This window comes from Gracilinanus agilis, chromosome 3 (genome assembly GCF_016433145.1).
Source record: "Gracilinanus agilis isolate LMUSP501 chromosome 3, AgileGrace, whole genome shotgun sequence".
NCBI classification, from domain to species: domain Eukaryota; kingdom Metazoa; phylum Chordata; class Mammalia; order Didelphimorphia; family Didelphidae; genus Gracilinanus; species Gracilinanus agilis.
In genome coordinates, this window is record NC_058132.1 from 391,341,404 (window position 1) to 391,364,993 (window position 23,590).

The window sequence follows — 23,590 nt, forward strand, 5'->3', positions numbered from 1 at the left end:
TTTCACACATTCTTATTTAGTTAAGCATATTATAAGAAAAAAACTTCTGAATCTTGTAAATGCTTATAAATAGATAAATATAAGTAGTTTAGTGAAATCCAGGCCATGTGGTCAGAAGATATAAAAATAAATTCATGTTGTGGCATTTTAAAACTGTGTGATTATAGGGAAGTGACTTAACCTTATTAACCTCAGTTTCTTCATATATAAAATGAGCATAATATATATACCATCTATCTTACTGGAGTTTCAGAGAGAGTTTTTGAAAACTTTAATTCACAATATAAATGCAAGTAACAGTTAGGGAATGAATCTCCTGATGTAATTACATATATTCAAATTTGTACTTTTCCAAGTTATAATAATGTAAAATATTATAATTAGTTGCAGCACAATTTAAATCATCAGTTCAAATACAAATAATGCAACCACTTCACACAGGATTCACCACTTACATGAATCAGGACCTGGCTATAATATTAACAATAAAGTCATGGCAGTGGCTATTTGAATAATTCTCTCCTACTACTGATATTATAAAGGAAAAAATTATAAAACACTACCACTTGCTAAAAACTGTACTTATTGGACAAAAATAGAATAAAACAAAAGTAAATAATTTATCATGACAAAAAATAGTTAGGATTTTATTATGACATTGTTTTTTCTCCACTAAACATTCTTTCTATATCCCTGCAAGTCAAGGAGAAATGTAGCATTAATTCTATCTTTTTGATAGACAACAGAAAGATTAACTAATCCAAAGAAATGGATTGAAGAATTTTTTATCTCTGCTTTTTTTTGCCACATTCTACACTGTTATTCTCCTGTATCTTTTGCAAATCAGAGTTAAGCAGCTTTATTATTATTATCTATATTCTGAGAGGAAAAAAATCTAATTTTTGTGACTACCTCTATCTGCTTTTCTTCTATGCCAGTCCTGGCTAACGTCAAATTTTAAGGATATATCTCCTCCTGATCAACTACCACCACTTGCCTCAAAAAAGAAATGCCCATCTTCTCATACAGATTCTAAGTTCAAGAATAGGGATTGTTCTCATTAGCAGAGGAAGATTCCTTATCTGTGGATTCCTCACACTAATAAAATAACAAATCCAGTCCTAATCCATATTCTCTTCTTCTTGTGTGATGTGTGGAAAAGAAAGCACCGTTCAATAAATATATCATTTTTTTCTATTAATTAATGTGACAGTGACACAGAAAAGTCACTAAACGCTCCCTAATTTTTGCCCTATTAGTAACTAAACTAGACAGAGACCCCTTTTGTATAGCAAGAAACTATATTTTAGAAAATGAACTCTGTTGTCAATGATCATTTCCTTCAAGTTTCAGGTTAAATGTTAACTTTCCTATTGGAGGATTTTCTTGGTGTCCTCTATGTGGATCCTTCCCTTTCTATAAAATAGTTGTATTTATATTGTATATGGTTTGTCTTACTTATCTGTGGACTTAATGTTTCTCTTTAGCATATGGTAAGCTACTTGATGGCAGACTTTTAACTTTATGTCTTAATAGCTGAAGTGCCTTATTGCTATGCCTGACATATTGTAGAAATTTAAATGTTTGCTGTTGCATGCTGAATTTTAGCCTTTATTTAGAATCTGCTTCTTTAGAATTGTCCTCACTTTGTAATGCATTCTTTTTCCTTGATATATCTCCTAAACATTTCAAGTTGCAAAATTTGTTTCTCTTACTCTTGATATTTTTCTAAATGTTTTAAGAAATATTTAAAGTTTTCTCCTATTTCTCTCTGCAAACTCCAAACAGAGAATTAACACATTAGATCTCTACAATTAGACCTCCTTAAATCCAAATGAAAATACTGGCTGTATAAAAAATTAGGAGAGGAAGGAATAATTTGATGTTTATATATTGACTTATTCTTTTACTCATCTCAATTTTTGCCCTTTCATAAATGTTAAAAGCATGCCCAAACTAGTAATAAAAAATATGGATGTAAGTCTTCCATATTTTGTTCTATACACGTTTAAGTGGTTAAAAATGACCAACTGTGTAAGGTTAGAAGGTAATACAAATTATTTAAATTGAATATTTAATCAACTTAAAATACCTTAAAAGAGGGAAAATGTCATCATATATTAGAATTATGCTTAGGGGGAATTATTACATTGTTAATTTGGGTGCCAAGTAGCAGTGTCTAAGCAGTTTTTCTTCCATAACCTTTTAACTAATTGGATCCCCAGACATTAAAAAAACAAATTCTATGAGATGTTTGTATATACACATACTTTATACAACTAAACACCTAATTGTACACATAGAAACACATATAAGCATTTCAGATATAGTGTATATCATTAATTTAGACTCTAATTATGTAATTCAATCATTTTAGTTGTGTCTGATTCTTTGTGACCTGATTTAATTTTGTTGCTAAGAAACTGAAGCGGTTTGTCATTTTCTTCTTCAGCTATTTTTTTTTACAAATAAAGAACTGAGGCAAACAGGATTTAATGATTTGCCCAGGGTCACAGAGTATCTGTGGTCAGATTTGAACTCAGGCAGATGAGTCTTCCTGATTTCAGCAGCAGCACTCTATCCACTGTGCCACTGAGCTACCTCCAGGCTAATTTTAATTCATTATAGATCTTTACATAAAGATATGCTTGTGTACCTAACTTTAAGTTGTATTATATTAAAGTTATTATAAAGCAAAAAATAGCATCTTACTATTTCCAAAATGTTTACAAATATATTATTTCATGTGATTAATATAAAAACACCATGAACCAAGCATTGTATCTTCATTTTACTGATGATCCACATTATTGGATATAATATAATAAAATGAGTCAGAAGATCTCAAGTAGAATATATCTACTAAACTTGAGAACAAGTCACACATAACCTTTCTATATTGTAGTTTTCTCTCATTTATAAAAAAGGTGGAATGATAAATGTAGTTCATAGGTTGTTATGAAGATAAATGAGATCATGTATTAAAATATTTTATAATACCTGAAGTGCTACATTTATTAAAATATTTTGTAATATCTAAAGTGCTATATAAATAGCAATCATTAATAGTATTATTAGCAAAGGATGTTATTAATATTATTGTTATAAGGGTAAAGAATATGGAAAAGATTATGTTCTCAAAGTAAATTCCACAAGAATACACAGATATCCCAAGCACTTGGAGAGAGATACTTTAAGGCATAGTTTGCTCTATTGGATTACTTGGGAATTCATTCATTCATGAATTCAAATAACTAATCCAACAATATCATGATGTAACTTAGCCTTGATCCTGAGAGATGACTAGCTCATATAGAATACTCTTACATGCTAGCAATTCAAAGATTCTCCCAAGCAAGGCTATTACACTATTGGATTTCTCTCGACAGTCCTCATGAGGAAAACCCTTTATCAATTATACAATTCCTTGTCTAATCATTATGCCATCAAAAGAAAAAAATCATTATTGGCCAAAAAAAGTATTTGGACAGCATTGGGCATTGAAATGTCTACTTTTATTCTAGCATCCTCCAAACCTGAAGTAGAAGAAATAAATAATCCTTTCTTCCTTCCTTCCTCCACCCCCATTCAGAAGTATGTGTGTTGAGGTGTAAGGAAAGAGAACCTTAAAGGTCATTAGTAATACTATTTCAAATTAAATTATGTTGGTCAGAGGTTAAAGAAACCAAGGATTATCATACTGTATATAGCTATACATATGATAGGAGATGGTGACAGATGGTAGCTGTTTTGGGTCTTGCATTTTGACATATTTTAATGAACATTAAATTCTTATTCACTGCCTTAGTCAGCAGGGAAATTTTACCTCAAATTCTGGACCAGCTGTCAAGTTCTGTTAATTAGCTTAAACAATCAAGTGGCAAGACTTATACAAAACATATTTCCACTTTGTTCACAGGCAAGGTGACATAATTTAAATTTGGGCTATAGTCAGAAATTATTGAAATATCACTGGTAGAGAATTTTTGAATTCCTAATGAGAAAAGAGAGATCATCTACTGTTAGCTTCCTCTTCTACCCTTATTCCCTAGCACAACATCATCTTCATTCTGTGTTCCTTTGCTTTGGTCTCTGAGGAAAAGATGGTCACTTTTGACAAGGCAAACAGTTCTCCTCCTGTCTTTCATTCTATCCTTTCCCATCCATCTAGGAGTTTGTTCCTTTAACCATACCCTCTTTACTCATCTCCAATCTTTTCAAGTTCATTAGCTTTCTACAGATCATCTACAAACACGTAAAGGTCTCCCTTGGCCATTAAAAACTTGATAGTCCCTCAATAGATCCAGTGTCTCTTCTCTCTTATAAATCCAAATTTCAAGTCTTCTAAACATTTCCATTTTTTTACTTATATTTCCCTTCTCAACTTCTTTCACTCTGGTGTCTAGTCCTACCCCATTTACTGAAGTCTCTTCAACATTATCAATGAACTTTTATAACAAATCTAGTTGCCATTTCTCAGTCATTATTTTATTTTGACCATTTTTGTAGCTTTTGACTGCTGACCATCCTCTACTTCTAAACATTCTCTCTTCCTTTGTACTTCATAACACTGATTTCTTTTAGCACTTTTTTTTATTTGTATGACCACTTTTAATCTTCTTAGCTATGCCTGTATACTCAGTCCCCTAATGATGGCTATCTTTCAAGACAATGTCTTGGGTCTTCTCCTAGTCTTTTTTCTTTCCTGTCTTAGGGTACTGTTATTAGCTCACTTCATGGCAATTACTTTCTCTACAAGATGACTTACAAGTCTGTGTATACAGTCTTAATCTGTCTCCTGAGCTCCATTACCAACTCCCTGATGGACAGGCTTTATATTCAGTTTAATCTTATTCACAAATATCAAGAGAGACTCATCATCTACAGGGAACACTTTTTTCCTCCATTCATATTCTGTTCATCTTTTATTGCAGTGATAAATATTTTGGTGAGTTTATCTCTCTCTGCCTCATTATTTGTAAATGATCAGAGGGCTGTCAAGGTTCATTTTATTATTATATATTTGAGGTAATCCTGTATGAGTTGGATATATACATGGGAGTCTTGGGGAAGAATTTTTAAGGGAGTATTTTGCTTCTCTCGATCAAAAGAAAATAATTAATCAACCAACAGTTAGAACTTGTATCTCCTATATAATTTATTCTGTTGTGTGATTGTGAAGATGTGCACTGCTAAAGAATTTAGGAATATCTGTCCTAATCCCTTTTTAAAACTAAATCAAGATTTTTTTAAAGAAAGGTCAATTTATATCATCACACACACACACACTCTCTCTCTGTCTGTCTCTCTGTCTGTCTCTCTGTCTCTCACTCACTCTCTCTCTCTCTCTCACACACACACACACACACACACACTCACTAATACTCTAGTGTGTCCAGGATCAGAATCTTCAGTTTGACTTTGAAGTCTTTCATAATAAGCTTCTAACCCACTTTTCAGTATTCTTGCACTATTCTTTGACACTAGGATTTCAATCTAACATAGCAGTAAATGTGGATTGTTTTCATAAATATGTAAAAAATGAGAATGTAAATATATGTCATGAGTTTTTATAATTCTATTACTTTTTTTTTAAACCCTTGTACTTCGTTGTATTGTCTCATAGGTGGAAGATTGGTAAGGGTGGGCAATGGGGGTCAAGTGACCTGCCCAGGGTCACACAGCTGGGAAGTGGATGAGGCCAGGTTTGAACCTAGGACCTCTTGTCTCTAGGCCTGACTCTCACTCCACTGAGCTACCCAGCTGCCCCCTCTATTACTTTTTATGTAAAAAGTAAGTCTGAGATTTTTAAAAAAAATTTTTAGTAAGTTCCTCTATTTCAGACACCTTAAATATTGGTCAGATATTACCTTCAAATTTGTTTTACTTCCAAAACAAACCTCCTTTGTGTATATTTTGCTTACTCTAATATTTTTATTCAATGCCTTTTCCACATTCAATAAATAGAGACCACTTTCATTTTTTCTCTCTTTGTTGTCCTCTTTCAAGTTATTCTTAATTCTCAGGAGATGATTTTGCTTAATTGGATTCTCTCCACAGTTTTTACCTCTTTTTTTAAACAATCCACTGATTCTTATTTTTTATGAAATTATTTTGCTTATTATCTTCCAGTATCCTTCTCTTTAAAATTTTACAATTGATTTAATATTCTAAATTGGAGTTGCCCTTCTTTATCATATCTTTTTGATTGGCAGAGATCAAGTGTTTGCTGGCTGTGGAATAATTTAGATTAATTCAGTCTACTTTTTATGGAAAATGATTTATATTTTATAGTTAAACTTCTTTAGGAAAATATTCTAATCATTATTGATGCTAATTGCTTCCTCCATTTTCATTTTTGTCATCAAATATTCCAGGAAATACTTATTTAAATTAAATAGCAAACATTTTTACTCATTACGGTTTGTAAACTTTTGGCCTCTCATATTCATGCCTGAACCACATTTTCATTTAGATCTATCTCTCTATGTATTTGTTCCCCTCCCTTTTGTCTACTTTTTCAATGAAGTAATTTAATATCAAAATATATTTTTAAATTTCATTTGGTGAATCTTTGTTTTTTGTAGAATTCCTTTAATTTCTCATCCTCTTCAATATATCATCTCCATGTGCTTAAACTATTTTCATGGTGGTCTTTTTTGCACATACTTATAGAAGCACTAAACTAAAAAACAAGACAATCTAGTGTCCCATGAAATGATATTTCTTTTTGCCTTAGGCTATCTAATAAAATTATCTTTTTCATCTCTTCTATTTCACTTTCCAAATAGAGCCTATGAGTCATCCTTTCATTCAACTGCAACTTTTATTTTCCTTTTAATGCTACAGATATGTTACAGACATGTTTGAATAAATTGGAGTAGAAATAAGACTAGGTTTAAAGCTTATAGACTCAACTTTAAAACCTACCTTTGTTACTTATTACTAATTCCTACTTTAAAAAAACTCACTTTGTTTCAATGGACCTGTTTCCTCGTCTATAAAATAAGGGAGCTGGACTAGCTGTTGTCCATTCTCTATGATCCCTTCTAACTCAGAAGTCTAGTTCTCCGTCTTCTGTCAAGGCTAACTATAGCTACATATTGTTTAGCCAAGCAATCAGGTTGTTTGTCTATCTATCTTTCATATCAAAGAATTACAGAATGCCATATTCTGAAGATTCTTTAGAAAGTAAAATATTTAATTTTTTAAAAGAGATCATTACAAGGAAACTGAGGAACAAAAAGTCAAGAGACTTGGTCAAGGTCCTATAACTAAGCAAAAAACCCGAAAATATATATCAAATTTCTCTACCTGTTATATTGCTTTGTTAAAATATATATAATGAAGATTTTGTATAAATTCTGTCACTTTCTATACAAATTAACTCTCCTGTCATACTACATAGAACTAAATAAGAATAAAATAATATACAATTAAATTTTCAAACAAAAAAACGATTTCCCTTCTTAATCACTGATTCATATGTGTTACTAGTTTAAATTTGATGTAAATCTACTTCCAACTTAAAATTACAATCTCCTCAAAAGTTATAGTGAGGGAGCAGCTCGGTAGCTCAGTGGATTGAGAGCCAGGCCTAGAGACGGAAGGTCCTAGGTTCAAATATGGCCTCAGACACTTCCCAGCTGTGTGATCCTGGGCAAGTCACTTGACCCCCATTGCCTACCCTTACCAATCTTCCACCTATAAGTCAATACACAGAAGTTAAAGGTTTAAAATTTTAAAAAAAAGTTATAGTGAAGATTGTAGATACCCTAGTACAGCAATATACCCTATCAAAATCTAGTAGCTTGGTACTAGAGACTTGAAACTTCTGAGCTCAAAAATGTATATAGTTGAGCTCTTAGTGCCTGTATTATTCATACAGAGGTCTGACTTCATAAGAGCTAGAACTAGAATTCACTCTGGTTTTGATAGATGACTTTCTGACTTACTTTACCTGGAATAAAGCCTCTATTTCACTTCTTGGATACACCCTCTAAACCATAGCATGCCTATACCTCTTCCTCCTCTTTAAAGTTCCCTTTTTGGCATTGTTTTCCCTATTGGATGAAGCTCTTTGAGGACAGTCTTGCTTTCTCTGATTTAACATTTTGGAAATGCTTAATAAATACTCTATGTATGATTTATTTACACACCTAAATACCTACCTACTTTTCTTCATTTTCCATCCACCTAACTTCTCTCCAAAAAGAAAACAAAGAAAAGGACAGCTTAATCTCTCTATATACCAGAGGATCACTATCTCTCAGGATCCCTCCCTTCTGCCTTCTAATCCATTTGGGTTAGGTGACAAAGCCAGGACTTAGGTGACCAAGTTTGGCTTAGCCCCTGCCTTTTCCTGGTGACTTCTGGCTATATTGGCATGGCTTCCTGGTCACCAAGTGTATAAAAAGTCCTCGCTATGAGCAGAGTCTTTCAAAATTAGTAGATGCTAGAAGACAATGAAAGTCACTATATCTTATCTTACTACACAGACAGGTATTCTACATGGAGAGAAGACAAAAAAAATCACATCCTGATTTGTAGCCTTTGCTGATTTTTAAGTATTTGAGTTCATAAGAAAAAATTAGCACTTAGTTCTTGTGATATGGTTTGAACATGCTCTAGTAAACCTCTGGTTATCTTGGAGAAGGCATTGCAGTTTTACAGAATTTGTTTATCATTTTACAATATTGCTATTACTGTGTACACCATTCAGATTCTGCTTACTCTGCCTTTATCAGTTCAGGTCTTTAACAGGTTTTTCTAAAAGCATACAGTTGGTTATTTCTCATAGCACAATAGTCCATCACAGTCTTTATAATTCTACCAAAAATTCTTCACCCATTTCTCAACTGATGGGCATTCCTCAACTTCCAATTCTTTGCCACCACACAAAGGGCTACTATAAATATTTTTGTACATATTGGCCCTTTTTCTTTTATTTCTTTGGGAAACAAATCTAATAGTGGATTGGTGGGTCAAAGGATATGCATGGTTTTATAGCCCTTGGGGCATAGTTTGAAATTGATCTCCAGAATGGTTGGATCAGTTCACAAGTCTACTAACAGTGCATTAAGATAAAAATTTTCCCAATTGTTTCCAATATTTATAATTTTCCTTTTCTCTCATATTTGCAAATCTGATTGATTTGAATTGGTACTTGGATTGTTTTAATTTGCATTTCTATAGTCAATAGTGATTTAGAATATTTTTATCATATATTTTTATCATAGATGAGCTTGATTTCTTCTTCTGAAAGCTGCCTGTTCATATCTTTTGATCATTTATCAACTGGGGAATAACTTGTATTTTTATATATTTGACTCAATTCTCTATAATTTGAAAAATGAGGCCATTATCAAAGAAAATTGCCTTTTTTCCAGTCTCCTGCATTCCTTCTAATCCTGACTATAATGAAATATGTATCTTATCTCCCATATTTATCCTAACCATAAGGCACCCCTTGTGTTTCTTCACCTCCCCTCTTCTGTTATCAAGATAATCATACATGTTAGGTGGCTAAAAACCTCAGAAAGCTTCCAGACCTCTCACCATCCTTTTTGGAGCCTCATGATAAAAACGTACTCTAATAAAATCTAAAAAATGATCATTTCAAAACTTTATTATTTTTTCCACAGTAGTTTACATAATTATTTTAAAACTATTTTTCCATGGTTGCATGATTCATGTTCTCTCTCTCTCCCCCATCCTGGAGCTGGTAAGCAATTCCTTTGGTTTATACATGTCTTATTACTCAAAACCTTTTTCTATATTATTCATATTTGTATTAGAGTAATCTTTTAAAAACCATAACCCCAAATCATATACCCATATAACCAAGTGATGAATCCTATGTTTTTCTTCTGCATTTCTATTCCTATAGTTCTTTCTTTAAATGTGGATAGCATTCTTTTTCATAAGTTCCATGGGATCGTTCTAGATCATTGCATTGCTATTAGTAGCAGAGTCTATTACATTTGCTCATTCCATAATGTTTCACTTTCTGTGTACAATGTTCTCCTAGTTCTGCTCATTTTGCTCTGCATCAATTCTTGGAGGTCTTTCCAGTTCACATGGAATTCCTCCAGTTCATTGTTCCTTTCAACATAATAGTATTCCATCACCATCATATACCACAATTTGTTCATCCATTCCCCAATTGATGGACACACCCTCATTTTCCCATTTTTTGCCACCACAAAAAGAGGGGCAAAAATATTTTTGTACAAAATTTTTTTAATCTCTTTGAGGTATAAACCCAGTAGTGGTATAGTTGGATCAAAGGGCATGCAATCTTTTAAAGACCTTTTAGCATAATTCCAAATTGCCTTCTAGAATGTTTAAATCAATTCACAACTCTATCATCAATGAATTAGTGTACCAATTTTGCCATATCCCCTCCAACATTTATTATTTTCCTTTACTGTCATATTGGCCAATCTGCTAGGTGTGAGGTGGTACCTCAGAGGTACCTCACATTGATTTGCATTTCTCTAATTGGGAGGGATTAAAACACATTTTCATGTGATTACTAATAGTTTTGATTTCTTCTTCTGAAAATTGCCCATTCATATCCCTTGAACATTTGTCAACTGGAGAATAGCTTGATTTGTTATAAATTTGACTTGGTTTCTTACATAACTGTGAAATTAGACCTTTGTCAGAGAATTTTATTATAATTTTCCCTCAGTTTATTACTTCCATTCTAATTTTGGTTGCACTGGTTTTGTTTGTGCAAAACCTTTTAAATTTAATATAATCAAAATTATTCATTTTATATCTTGTAATGCTCTTTATGTCTTGCTCAGTTTTAAATACCTTTCTTTCTCATAAATCTGACAGGGATACTACTATTCTATGTTCATCTAATTTATTTATGGTCTCATTCTTTATATTTAAGTTATTTACCCATTTTGAATTTATTTTGGTATAGGGTGTGAGACGTTGATCTAAACCTAAATTTTCCCATGTTTTCCAATTTTCCCAGAAATTTTTGTCCAATAATGTGTACTTGCCCCAAAGGGTGGGATGTTTGGACTTATTGAATGCTAGCTTGCTGAGGTCATTTACCCATCCCTAGGCTATTCCATTGATCCGCCCTTCTATCTCTTAACCAGTACCATATTGTTTGGATGATCACTGCAAACCTTTATCATTTTGAAGGCAACCAAATTATATCCCTCAAATTGAGTTATCTCATAAAAATTATATACATATGTGTATATATCTTTATATATATAAATATATGTGTGTATAGAGATAGAGATAAAAATAAGGACACAGGTAGATTAGGAATCATGGAAAGGATTATGAAATGAATTTTACTAATATAAAATATGTCAGTGTTACATTATATGTAACGTAAGTTTCAAATATGTAATAATACTTCTTACTTTATATTTTAAAAATCATAACTATGATTGAAATTTGATTAAGGTTTTACTTTGATGCTCAGGAGAGTGGAAGTGACCATAGTTTTCAGAGCCACTGTCAGCACTAAGAGCTTGCATCTTATAATTTGGTTTGAGATAAAAATCTCTGAGTGTAGGTCCAATGATGAATGGTATCCTTCCTTAGCCTAGCTAATTATGTAGAATTTCATTGCCAAAGGGTTAGGCAGCATTTTTTTTAAATTTGGTTTTCTGGAGGAAATATTTAAATTTTCTTTCAGCAAGGTTTTACTCTTTCCTGGTACAGGAAAAACTTATATGAATAAAATCATTTAATGCATAAGTATTGAAATAACATGGTTTTAAGCCTTCAGAGTCCAATAATAAATTTTGAAATATCCACAGATTTTCTAAAGTACAGTGACTTATTTAATAAAATATTTTACCCATGTATAAAGATGACATAAGGTTAAAATTTTGGTGGCATTTAAGTGTTGTTCATTAGGAATGATTTCCTGATTAGCATGATAGAGTGGATAAAGAATCAACTTCAGTCTTAAAAATCTGAGTTCAAGATTTGCCTGTTATAAGAACCAGCCATGTGACTTTCTGAAAGTCACTAAGGATTTACATGATAATCTACATGGTTAGAGGAGTTTCATTTCTTAGAGCTCTACAATCATGATTACGATGATGAATAAATGACAAAACTATCTGAAAAAATTGCTCAAAATTATTTTAAAAAATACATGTACAGAAAGTGAAAGCAATAACAGACACCTGAACCCTTACAAAAAGTTTTATACTTCTGGGAGACTATAAAGACTAAAACCCAGAATGAGCTTGTTTATAATAAAATTTAAGGGCAAGGAAGAAGGACTTTTTATATATGAAGATTAGACACACAAGAAAGATGTAGGACCACTGCATGAGATAAATGAAAGGTGATGAGTTGATGTAGAGTAGACAGAACAACTAATTTCTTGTTCTTAAGATTCAATTTTCAAAGCCAAGAATGTTCTCTAAACTGGGAAGGGCTTAATAAAAAATGGTAATTTTTTTTAAAAAAAGAAAGAAACCTAAGACAAATGAGACAATAAAATGACATTTAAGAAGGAAATACAACGAACCACTCCTTTATCTAAAAAACCCTCTTATTTTCAGTATAGGTCTGTGCAATTAAAAAAAAATTACACTAGAATGACCAGAAAGTCAATACTTTCTGGATATTTTTCACATAGTAAAGACCTGGCCTAAATTCTCTCTAGCTAAAGTCCAAGTCCTGGGTCATTTCTCCAGTGATCCCTAAAATAAGCCACAGACCATTACATTTTACTTTGAATTTTTCCCAGGTAGAAGTGGGGTAGAATTAGAAATTCCATATAATTCTTCTGTAAACTAACAAAACAAGTGTCTTAGCTGCCTATTTAAAAATCTTTGAAGAATTTAATATCTGTATATCTAAGAGCAAAGGGGAAAGAAAGAAAATATTCAGCATAAAAAGGTAGGTCATAATTTGTTTAGAGAGGTTGGTAATTTATTTTTTTTTAGATTTGCTAATTTATATTTTTTGCCAAGTTCAGCTAATTTAATTTTTCAAATCATTTGTGTACATATGTACATGAGTGTTAAATCATTTACAGATTTATAAAATACTCTATATACCTTTGTATGTTAAAATTTACAAAGATTTTACTAATGACACTGTTGTGGCTCAATCATTTCCAACTCTTCATGACCGGATATAGAGTTTTCTTGGTAAAGATACTGAAGACATTTGCCATTGCCTTCACCAACTCATTTTAAAGATGAAGAACTGAGTCAAACAGGGTTAAGTGACTTGCCCAGGGTCTCAGAGCTTTTAACATCCTGAGATCTTAAGATTTGAACTCTAAGATGAGTCTTCCTGACCAGACTGGCATTCTGTCTACGGTGCCACCATGTAGCTGTCCTACTACTGATGTTAACTTCTGACTAAATTTAATTGTTCTTTTTCACAGATCTGAGACACAATGGAGAGATTTTTGAGGTCATCATTCCCATTTTCTAAGCTGTTATTTATTTATTTTAATAGGAAAAAATAGCAGGAATTACTCTACTGAATGCAAGTCCTAGATATGGCACATATTTTCTTTCTACTTTACCTCACACTAGTACCCTTCAGAAATACAATATTTCAACCAACCTAAATTACTTTCAATCGTCCATGCCCACTTGGTATTTCTCACCAAATCTATTCCTGATCCAGACATTTACCTGTAATTAAAAAAATTCCCCATGACACATACACATTCACTCCCACACAAACAGAAATTATTTGTATTCCTACCTTATTTAAAAGCTCAAGTCAAATTCTGCCTCTTACAATAATTCATCTGTAACACTTCTAGTGAGTAATACCGTGAATCTAATTTCTAATTCATTCTAATTTCAAATTTATTTCCTTCAGCCCTTGTCCAGAGAAGCAACTTCTCTAGAGAAGGAGAAAGACACCTCCAACAACTGCCACCTGTGGGGCACATAAGCCTGCCTAGATAAAGCAGTTAGATAGCCTGAGGGAAAGACAAAAAGCAGCATATGCAACATGAGCCAAAACCACCACCACCACCTCCAGTTACTGATTGAATGTTATTGATAGGCAAAGGATGCAGATCTTCCTCCTTAGTAGCCACAGTTCTCAAAAGCTCAGAAAAGAAAGTTCTTGTCACTGCAGTCATTAGATTCAATATAAACATGGTAAATTAGCAAAGATGGATATGGTTTTATTAGTCGAGATGCTATTTAAGAGATGCACTGGGGTAGCAAGGTGGTTCAGTGGATTAAGAGCCAGACCTGGAGATGGAAGGTTATGGATTCCAATATGGCCTTAGACACTTCTTATCTCTGTGATTCTGGGCAAATCAATTAATTCCTAATGCTTAACCATTATCACTCATTTGTCTTAGAACCAATATAATATCTATTCTAAAATAGTATTTATTCTAAGAGTTTTTTTTTAAAGAGGGATGCATTACCATTTTCCTTGGGATCTTTCCATTTTATTTGACGTTTATACTGCCTATGTGTGTTCTGTCCCCCAGTAGAATGAGATCTTTTTTTTGTGAGGCATTCACTTTCTCTTTGTATCCTCAGAATTTAGCATTATGCTTTGTACATAATAAGCGTTTAATAAATTCTTTTTCATTCATTAATTTGTTCTCTCAGTTAGTATATGCACAGCATTTTCTGGTTCTCTTGTGCACTTATATATTATTTTGCATTACAATAATTTCTATATATTCATATCCACATAATAACAGATTTGGAAGGGGTCCATCTTATACAATCCACACCTAACAAGTAATTCCATTTACAAACTCCCAAACAAAGGGGTACAAAGCCTTTTCTTGAATACTTCCAGTCAGTGGATACCTTGTGAGGCATTCCACTTATGGGATGTATATTCTACAATATACTGGCCTGGATGTGGATTTGAATGGTAAAAGAAATTCTGGATAAAGAAATCTAATATTTCAAAGTTCCCTTGGGGCACTGAGAGGCTAAGTGGTTTTCTAAGAATCATGTAGTTAGCCAGAGATAAGTGTTGATATTCTAGGTCTTTCTCACTCTTAGGCCATCTCCCTTGACTTGTAAGTCTTCTGATCCCAATATGTTAAAATTAACATATATTCTGGTTCATACTTCCTGCATAAGATTATGATTATTCTCTTGTATCATGGTCTTTCCAGTGATTCCCAAAGTGGGAGCTATCACCCCCTGGTGGGTGCTGCAGCGATCCAGGAGAGCAGTGATGGCCACCCTTTTTATGTATTACATTCTATTCTGAGTTCAATAAATAGTTTCATAATTTCCAGGGGGCTAAGTAATATTTTTTTCTGGAAAGGGGGTGGTAGGCCAAAAAAGTTTGGGAATCACTGTGGACAATTTCTTCTTCAAGATACACTACAGTGAGAATAGTTTTAGTTTGGGAGCTAGAAAACTTGGGCTCAAATCATACGTTGACCCTAAGATATATGACCATGGACAAATCAATGAACATCTCTTCCATTTTTATTATATCATTATAAAATGAAGAGTATAATAGAGTGTGTTCATGGGAGTTAAATGAAAAATCTAGGAAAAGAACTCTGCAAACTTTAAAATACTATTTATGCCAATTGTTACCAAAATCATGCATGTTATTATTAGACTATTGATTAGTATGGTGACTGAGATCTTATAACTCAAAGGTTAGATGAATCAGCAGCAGGAAGTGGTATTTATAAATGTTAAAGCCATCTTATAGTGTGCATCAATAGAATTTCACTATTCACTTTCAGAGGAGAAGATGTTAATTCAAATGTACCATATCCTGTTCTAACCAATCTCTAGCATCCTAGGCTAGATAGCAAAATAATGCTAATAGGTGAAATATCTATATTATCATTAGGTTACAAAATACTTTTACTTATTTTTCATATATCTGGATGACTCTAAACCATTTTATGTGAAGATCAAAAAAAATTTAGGGATATTTGCCCAATAGAATATAAGTTGTAGGGAAATGTTATTGTTGTTTCCAGAATTTTGAAATGATTTCACTTAGAAAAGCTTGTCGTGCTTGGTTCAATAGTTCGGAATTCATATCAGTGGAAGGAAGCTACTTGGATGCAGATTTCAACTCAATAAAATTTGAAATCTGTCAATTTCAGTTTTGCCATAAAACATATAAATGAAAAACACATTATAAAATTCTAGAGATCTTATACATGACCTTTAGTGTTCTCTAAAACTCCAAGAGACTTACAATAATCCTTAATTATTAACCATAATCCTTATTTCCAGATTATTCTACTAGTGGGCAAGAGCAAGTAAAATTCTGGTTTCTTGAATGGATAAACTCTACTCAGGCTGACACCCTCTTAGTTCAGGCTCAGTGATGGAATGAAAAATAACATTTGTAGACTATTCAATCATTAGCAAAATGAGGCTTATTAAGTCATATTATAGAAAAGATATTTAACAAGAATACAATAGCACTTGCAGCCTCACTCATCTCCAGGTGGAATAGCATCTGGTAAGCAGGGCAGGTGGGCTGACTCAGGCAGTTTTGTAACATCTGCTGTATCTGGAAGGAAGGGTCTAGCTAGCTTGCATGAGAAAGGGGTTGGGATATTCTTCCAATCATAGTTGTCATGGATCAGAGAAAAAACATTCTTGGGTATCTAGGTCTTGAACTATAATTTAAAGGAGGCAACATGACACACAGGTGAGAGAGAAGTCTGAAATTTAAAGTGTAAAAAATATGATACATAAGCTGATGCAGAAGAATAGATAAAAGAATGCAGTTGTGTTCTTAGGGATCATTTCTTAAGATTCACCTCTATAACAACAAGAACTTCTCTTGCTAGGAGGAGGAAGATTTAATGTTAAATCTGTACTACCCCATCAATCACAATTGGAACTTTCCTTTCTACTCCTTTATTTTATGCATTATAATGTGAAAAGAGAATATCCTTTCAAATTGTATGTGCATATACATTTTATTGCATTAATTTTAACTTTGCATAATTTTCTAAAATTAATGCTCAATCCAGTTGCTAATTTGATCAGCCTAGTGCCAAAGAAAGACTGAATTTGGAATCAGAGGACCCTAATTCCAATCCTGATCATGCCTCTTATTACTTATCTGACCTTGGACAATTTAGTTAACCTCTATTCATTTCAGTTTTATCATTTGAAAGATGAGAGGTTGGAATGACTGATCTAAAAGTTCTCCAAGATCTCTAGTCCCATGGTCTTGGGGAATCAGATCACATCTCATTACTTCAAATTGCTTATTCATGAAAACAAATTACTTGCATTGAACTCAATGAGAAATTTGTAAAGATTCACTGTCATGAAAAACTATTATCTATGTTAAGGAGAAGACAAATAAATGAAGTCAGTTGCTAATCTATGTAATGCTGTAATAACCATAAGACAGTGTTAGAAATGAATCTTAATTTGTAATGAAACCTGATTTTATTGTTGAGGCTGTAGGTATCGTAGAGTATACAACATTGGACATCAAGTTAGGAAGATTTGAATTCACATCCATCTTCAAACACTTCCTAGCTGTGTGACCATAATCTCTGTTTGCCTCAGTTTCCTCAATTATAAAAGGTGGGATACCTATTTCCCAGGGTTATTGTATGGATTACATGAGATGATATTTTAAAAATGCTTAATACTGTGTTGGCACATAGTGGCTGCTGTAAATATTAGCTAATAATAATAATAAAAAAACCCAGCCTCAAACACTTACTGTGAGACCCCAGGCAAGTCACTTAGCTGCTCTATGGCCTAATTTCCTCCTATATAAATTAGTATATGTAATAATAGCACCTGTCTCCCTAAATTGACATGAAGATAAGGGAAATAAAGATTATAAAATACTTTATAAACTATATAATGCTATATAAATACTAATTATTATTATTATTGATAACTGTTTAATGATGGGATAGAAAGGGATCACAGCATTATATATTTAAACCTCTTAGGGGCTTGAGAGGTCATAGATTATTCCAATCCCCTCATTTCACAAATGAGGTGTGGGAAGCCGTTCTATGTATTAAAGCCTTTGGAGAAATAGGATCAAATTTAGGGCCTGTTATCTGGATTCCCTACGTGACCAATCCAGGCTGAGGCAGTCTTTGTGTTTGGTCCTGGTCACCTGAGCCCCAAAAGGCTCTGGTACCAGCAGGTAGGTTAATCCAAAATCAACTTGATCCCTCCAAGAAGGCTATTAGGAGTCATTTAGAGAAACAGAGTCTGTAACAGATATTTTATCTGGATCCCATTACAAAATCATCGGCAAGTAAAACTGTGTGTATGATTTTCTGCACTGCATGTCAGGATGCAGACTGAATGGGCCATCTAAGATAAAAATCTGAGGCTCCTCTTTTGACTCAGTCTTTGATCCCCACCTTTTTTACAATTCTTATTGGAGAGCTTTGAAGTGGCAGACCAGCATCTACTGAGTTAATGATTCCTTTCCTAACAAATGTTAATTAGATAAGAGTGCATATTCAGATTAGAACTGGTTCCTTTAGGATTTGACTGGTGAGCATCTCCCTGGGATATTTCCTCTCCTGGAATTATCCCCTCCTGAATTGGGGTTTGGAATTTGAACATTTGTCTTTGCATCTGTATTCTTTAGACTTCAATGGATTATGTGTGACTTATTGCCCCTTACCAACTGTGACTTCTTTTTACTTGAAAAAGATATATAATAAACTTCCATGCCTGCAGAATTGGGAACAGCATGGGCTAACCTCTAGTCTAGTTGTTCTCATTTTCTTTCTCCTGCTTTAACCATCCTATGCCACCACGCCGCTCAGGACCCCAAAAAATCATATAGTGGCATGGCCCCCTATAATGAGGAAACTGAGGCAACGAGTGTTTGCATAGTGTCAATCACGTTGCTAGTATCTAAGGCAAGAATTGAACTCGGTTCTTACTGACTCCTGATCTAGCACTCTATCCACCATTCCAAGATTCTTTTACATTTGACACATGATTATGATCATTCTAAGTTCTCAAATGACTATTTTTCATGACCCCAACATGGAAAAATATGTTGATTTTTCTAAATGAGATTCAAATATGACTGTGTGATTTATCTGCTTAACTATTTTCTAAAACACTTTAAAGGTTTTTGATGATACAGTTAAAAAAAATAGAGGACTTGAACCTAAAGAGGGTTTCAGAAATTATACTCTTTAAATTCAAAATGGGAATGTTTTAAGGTTTATTTAATAATATAAATATTAAAGATAAGTAATACCTAAAAAAAATTCACTTTAGAGTGTTTCAGAGTTCTGATCCTAACTTTCCAAATATGTTTTTAGTTGTTTTAGACAAGTTGTTAAAACTAAGCTTTAATTTCTTTCTTCTTCTGGATATCATCTTGATAATCATCTCCCTTTAGACCCTGATGGAGTGCTGGAAGCCAATGAGAGAAATAGGGTCTCTAATAGGTATTTTAGCTAGACCCCATCAAAATCAAAGCAGTTAGGCAAAGCCCTGCGTGGATTTTTGTGGCCTGAAAATCAGGACATGGAAGGGATGGTTCTATATAAGATAAAAATCTGGACTCCTCTCTGTGACTCCTTTTATTATCAACACCTTTTCTTATAGGAAAGCATTATAATCCAATTTTCTAGGATAGCTTTAAGTTTTTAGTAAACCAGCAGTTAAAGAGGTAACAATTTCTCCCAAGCTGAGGAAAAAGCAGAAATTAGCAGAAGCTGAATCTCTTCTCCCTGCTTCCAGACATTTCAAGGACACTACAAGCAGACAATTCTCCCTTAGGTACTCTTCAGTGACTTAAACATACCCCATTTTCCACACAATCTTAAAGGCTCATTCTTCAAAGATATCTTTTGAAGTATGGAAGCTTTTACTAAAATAAATTTTAGGAAAAGTGAGGCTCATTTTTAACCTTGGGACTTGACTCATCTGGGCATAATCTTCATGAGAAAATTTTTTGTAAGCCATATACTAATCATGATGTAATTCTGTAACTTTGGTGTGTCTGAGCAGCCATGAACTCCATTGTGCTTTGTAAGAAACAGCTCCTGAATACTGTATAAAATAAACCCCAAGCTCCATGTCTGACGGAGCAGCTTTGGGCTAACCATTAGTCTGGTTGTTCTCAATTTTCTGCTTCATTCTTATCATCTGAAGCCATCAAACGCCATTAAAAATCCTTATTGATATAGAGCTGGACCTCTGTAATGGAGAAAGTCCAGGACCTAAGCCCAAGAGTCTTGGGAGTAACAATATTCTCAGGGTTACCAGAACTACTTCCAGCCCAGACCTTATAGCCACCAATAAGCAGAGAAATTTTGCTTGAGAAGGGGCTAAACTCTTTCATTACCTCTGGAAATAAATAGGTGCTGACTTACTGCAACTAACTGGAGGATAATATTGGAAGCTGTTGGTTGGAAGCAATTCTAAGATCACCAGTCCTCCTTTTGGGGAGGCAACTCTGATTAACAATGGGCCAGTCATCACCAACAATTGCCTATCAACTCCTATTCATGGAACAAGGCAAGCCAACATGGCTGCAACACCTTGAAGGAGAGACTGGAAGCAGTATGAGTTAGGCAGGTCAAATCATCATCATCCTGACCACTATCTTCTCTAAGACCTTGATAGATACAGCCCAGAATCCTGAACCTAAGAGCTTTTGGAACAGCAATGCTTCCAGTCCAATGTCAAGTTGTTCAACATCAGAAACTGATTTAATTTTATCACTGGAAATATTATAAAAGAAGAGGCATTTACATCTGCTTTCTCTTCAAACCCTAAGGATCATGGAGCCTTTCCAGCTGAGTAGAGCTGAAACTTTCCATATATATTTTCCCCCTTCCATTAGAATATGAGGTCCTTGGGAGCAGGGACTATTTCACTTATCTCTGCACATGATAAATATTAAAGTAAGTACTTAAATGATTTATTTATTAGTAGAAATGAGGCACTTGTGCTATGGAAAACTACTATCACAAATTGGCAATGACTTAGAACAGGGGTCAGCAACATATGGCTCTGGAGCCATATCTGGCTCCACCTCCCAACAGGCCAAGCAGAGCCCCAGGATGTGCCCCGGGGGCCCTTCTTCCCACGCCCCACATTCCAGTGCCTTCTGCCTCCATCCACCTCCTTCAGCAGGCATTTATGGTTCTCACAACCAAAAAGGTTGCCAACCATTGACTTAGAACATAACAAAAATTACTAGAAATCCAAATCTCCCATTGTTATAGGATTTCCACGTACTATAAACTAAAATTTAAAAAGAAAAATTAATTAATTTGCATAATAAAGTTAAGGAATGATCTAAAACTCTGATAGTTACTTGCTTAATAGAGCCACATTATGTTTTCATATGAGATATATAACATGCCATTCACATATGAATCCTAGATTAAAAAAAATTAAAAGTGTACTTGATTTCTGAAGTCTGTGATCTGAAGCATATGTATATATTAGTGTAAGTAATATAATGATGGTGAGGAGGATGGATGATGTTAAGAAATTCCTAATTTTATAGTAGTTTGTCTTTATTTGAAAGATTGTAGAAATTCACAGAGGAAGAAAAGATTTAAAATTTTAAATGAAAAGAATGACAAATATTATGACTAAATTGTCTTCCTAAATTTGAGCTTAGAAAATCATCCCTTCTTCTCTGCACACTCAAATCTACCTATCCTTTAATATCTAGATCAAATTTTACTTATTTGGTGTAGCTTTCCTCAAGTATCTTGGCCTCTAGTCATCTATTTTATGGACCCTTATTTCAAGTCATCTCCTTCATAGTGCTTCATATTATTTTTGTTCTCTAATTGGTTTCTGTTGTCTTATGAACTATACCAAAAGTTCCTTGGGAATAAGTACTGGATCTTCTACTTTAAAATGCCCTTGATTATCTAAACATTGGCATAAAGTTGGAAACCACCAGATTAAGAGTTACTTGGCAAACTTTTCTTATTTTCCCAAGAGTATACATAGCACAATGTTGGGTTTATATCAGAGAGGTGATATAAAAAATATACTCATTTATGAAGTACAAGTGAGATTTCATTGTAAATAAATATTCAGTACTATTATTTTGGAGAGAGGAATGGACCTGGGATTTCTTTGTTATACATAAAAAACAAAAACAAAAATTCTTGAGAAAACTCCCTCTACCGAAGCAGATTGGAACCTGCCCTCCCAAGTTTTAGTTTTACATTCCAAAAGGTGATGAGAGGTTGAATTGTTTACCAAATATACAGCATATATCTCAAATGTAACAGGTATACACTGTGTTCCCCCAGTAGGGATTACTTTTCCTTAAAAGTCAACAAAACTGTCCCAAGGTCTTGGTTGTTCCTGGTGCCTTATGAAGCTGTTTGCAACCAGCTTGCTAACAGAATAAGTCTTCCACCCACATGGAGTCTAGGATCCTCCAACATGTTGGACAGAGAAATGATTCCTTATGGGATTGCTTCCAGGGAAGCTAAGTACTTCTGAGTGCCTCATTTTGTCCTAAATTAAAGCTCAACTAACAGGTTTTAGGTCTCACTCTTACACCAGTAATATAATTTAGCCCCAAACTTTCTGCCATTTTATGAGATTCCTCACATTTAGGATTCACACTTTCCACACTTGTCCTTATAAATCCTTAATTTCCTTCAAAGCACAGCTTCTCCAATGAGGAACATTTCTTCATTTCCCTAATTGATCATGCTTTCTCTCACTCAAAATTACTTTAATTATCTATTTTGATCATTTACTTTTATATATATACACGCCAGATTTTATACACAAATATATACAATGCATGTATGTTACATATATGCATATACATAAATAATACATATATGCTCTGCACATATATATGCATATATTCATATTACTGTGTATTATAAAGGAACTGCCAGGTGGAACATTAGATAGAACTCTAGACCTAAGCTTTGTGACCCTGGGTAAGTCACTTAACTTAATTTGCCTCGGTTCCCTCATATGTAAAATGAACTACAGAAGGCAATGGCAAAACACTCCTTTATCTTTGAATAGAAAACCCCAAATGTAGTCACAAAGAGTCAGATATGGTTATGTATGGTTATGTATCTTCCCCATTGTGGGAGATGTGGGGAATCCTCATAAAATTTTTTGGCCTTCTCTTCATAACAGAGAAGTCTGAACATTTTCTTGTTCTTTTATGGGATGTTTATATAGTACCTTATCTCCATTTATGAGTTACTAAACTTTTTAGGATATCTCTACATTTCTCGCCTTTATGCATCATTTGCTGGTTTTTTAATGTTTGAATTGAACGTTTTACTTAGTTTAACTTTAAAAATGAAATTGTGGATTTCTATGGCATTAAATGACTACATATGTTGACATATAATACTATCCATAAACTTTTTGTATTTCTGAATTTCTAAACCTTTTTTCTGGGTTGTCTTTGCTTTCTCCAAAACTCCTCCAAAATTCTTTTTAAATTTCTTATTCTAACCCGGGATATATTGAAATAATTATGGGGAAAGTTGGAATATGGGAGGGATACCTTAAGTATATATTTGTACAAATACTCTGTATATACATATAGCATTCGTTCTAATGAATGTATAAGTAATTTGAGATCAGGGATCATTTTGGTCTTTGTATTCTTAACTTCT

At 33.5% G+C, this 23,590-nt stretch overlaps 1 protein-coding gene across 2 annotated transcripts in view; it reads right to left on the bottom strand.

The window, feature by feature from the left end:
• DMD (dystrophin) overlaps positions 1-23,590 on the bottom strand; it is a 1,921,557-nt gene that overhangs the window by 1,615,523 nt on the left and 282,444 nt on the right. The window lies entirely within an intron of this gene.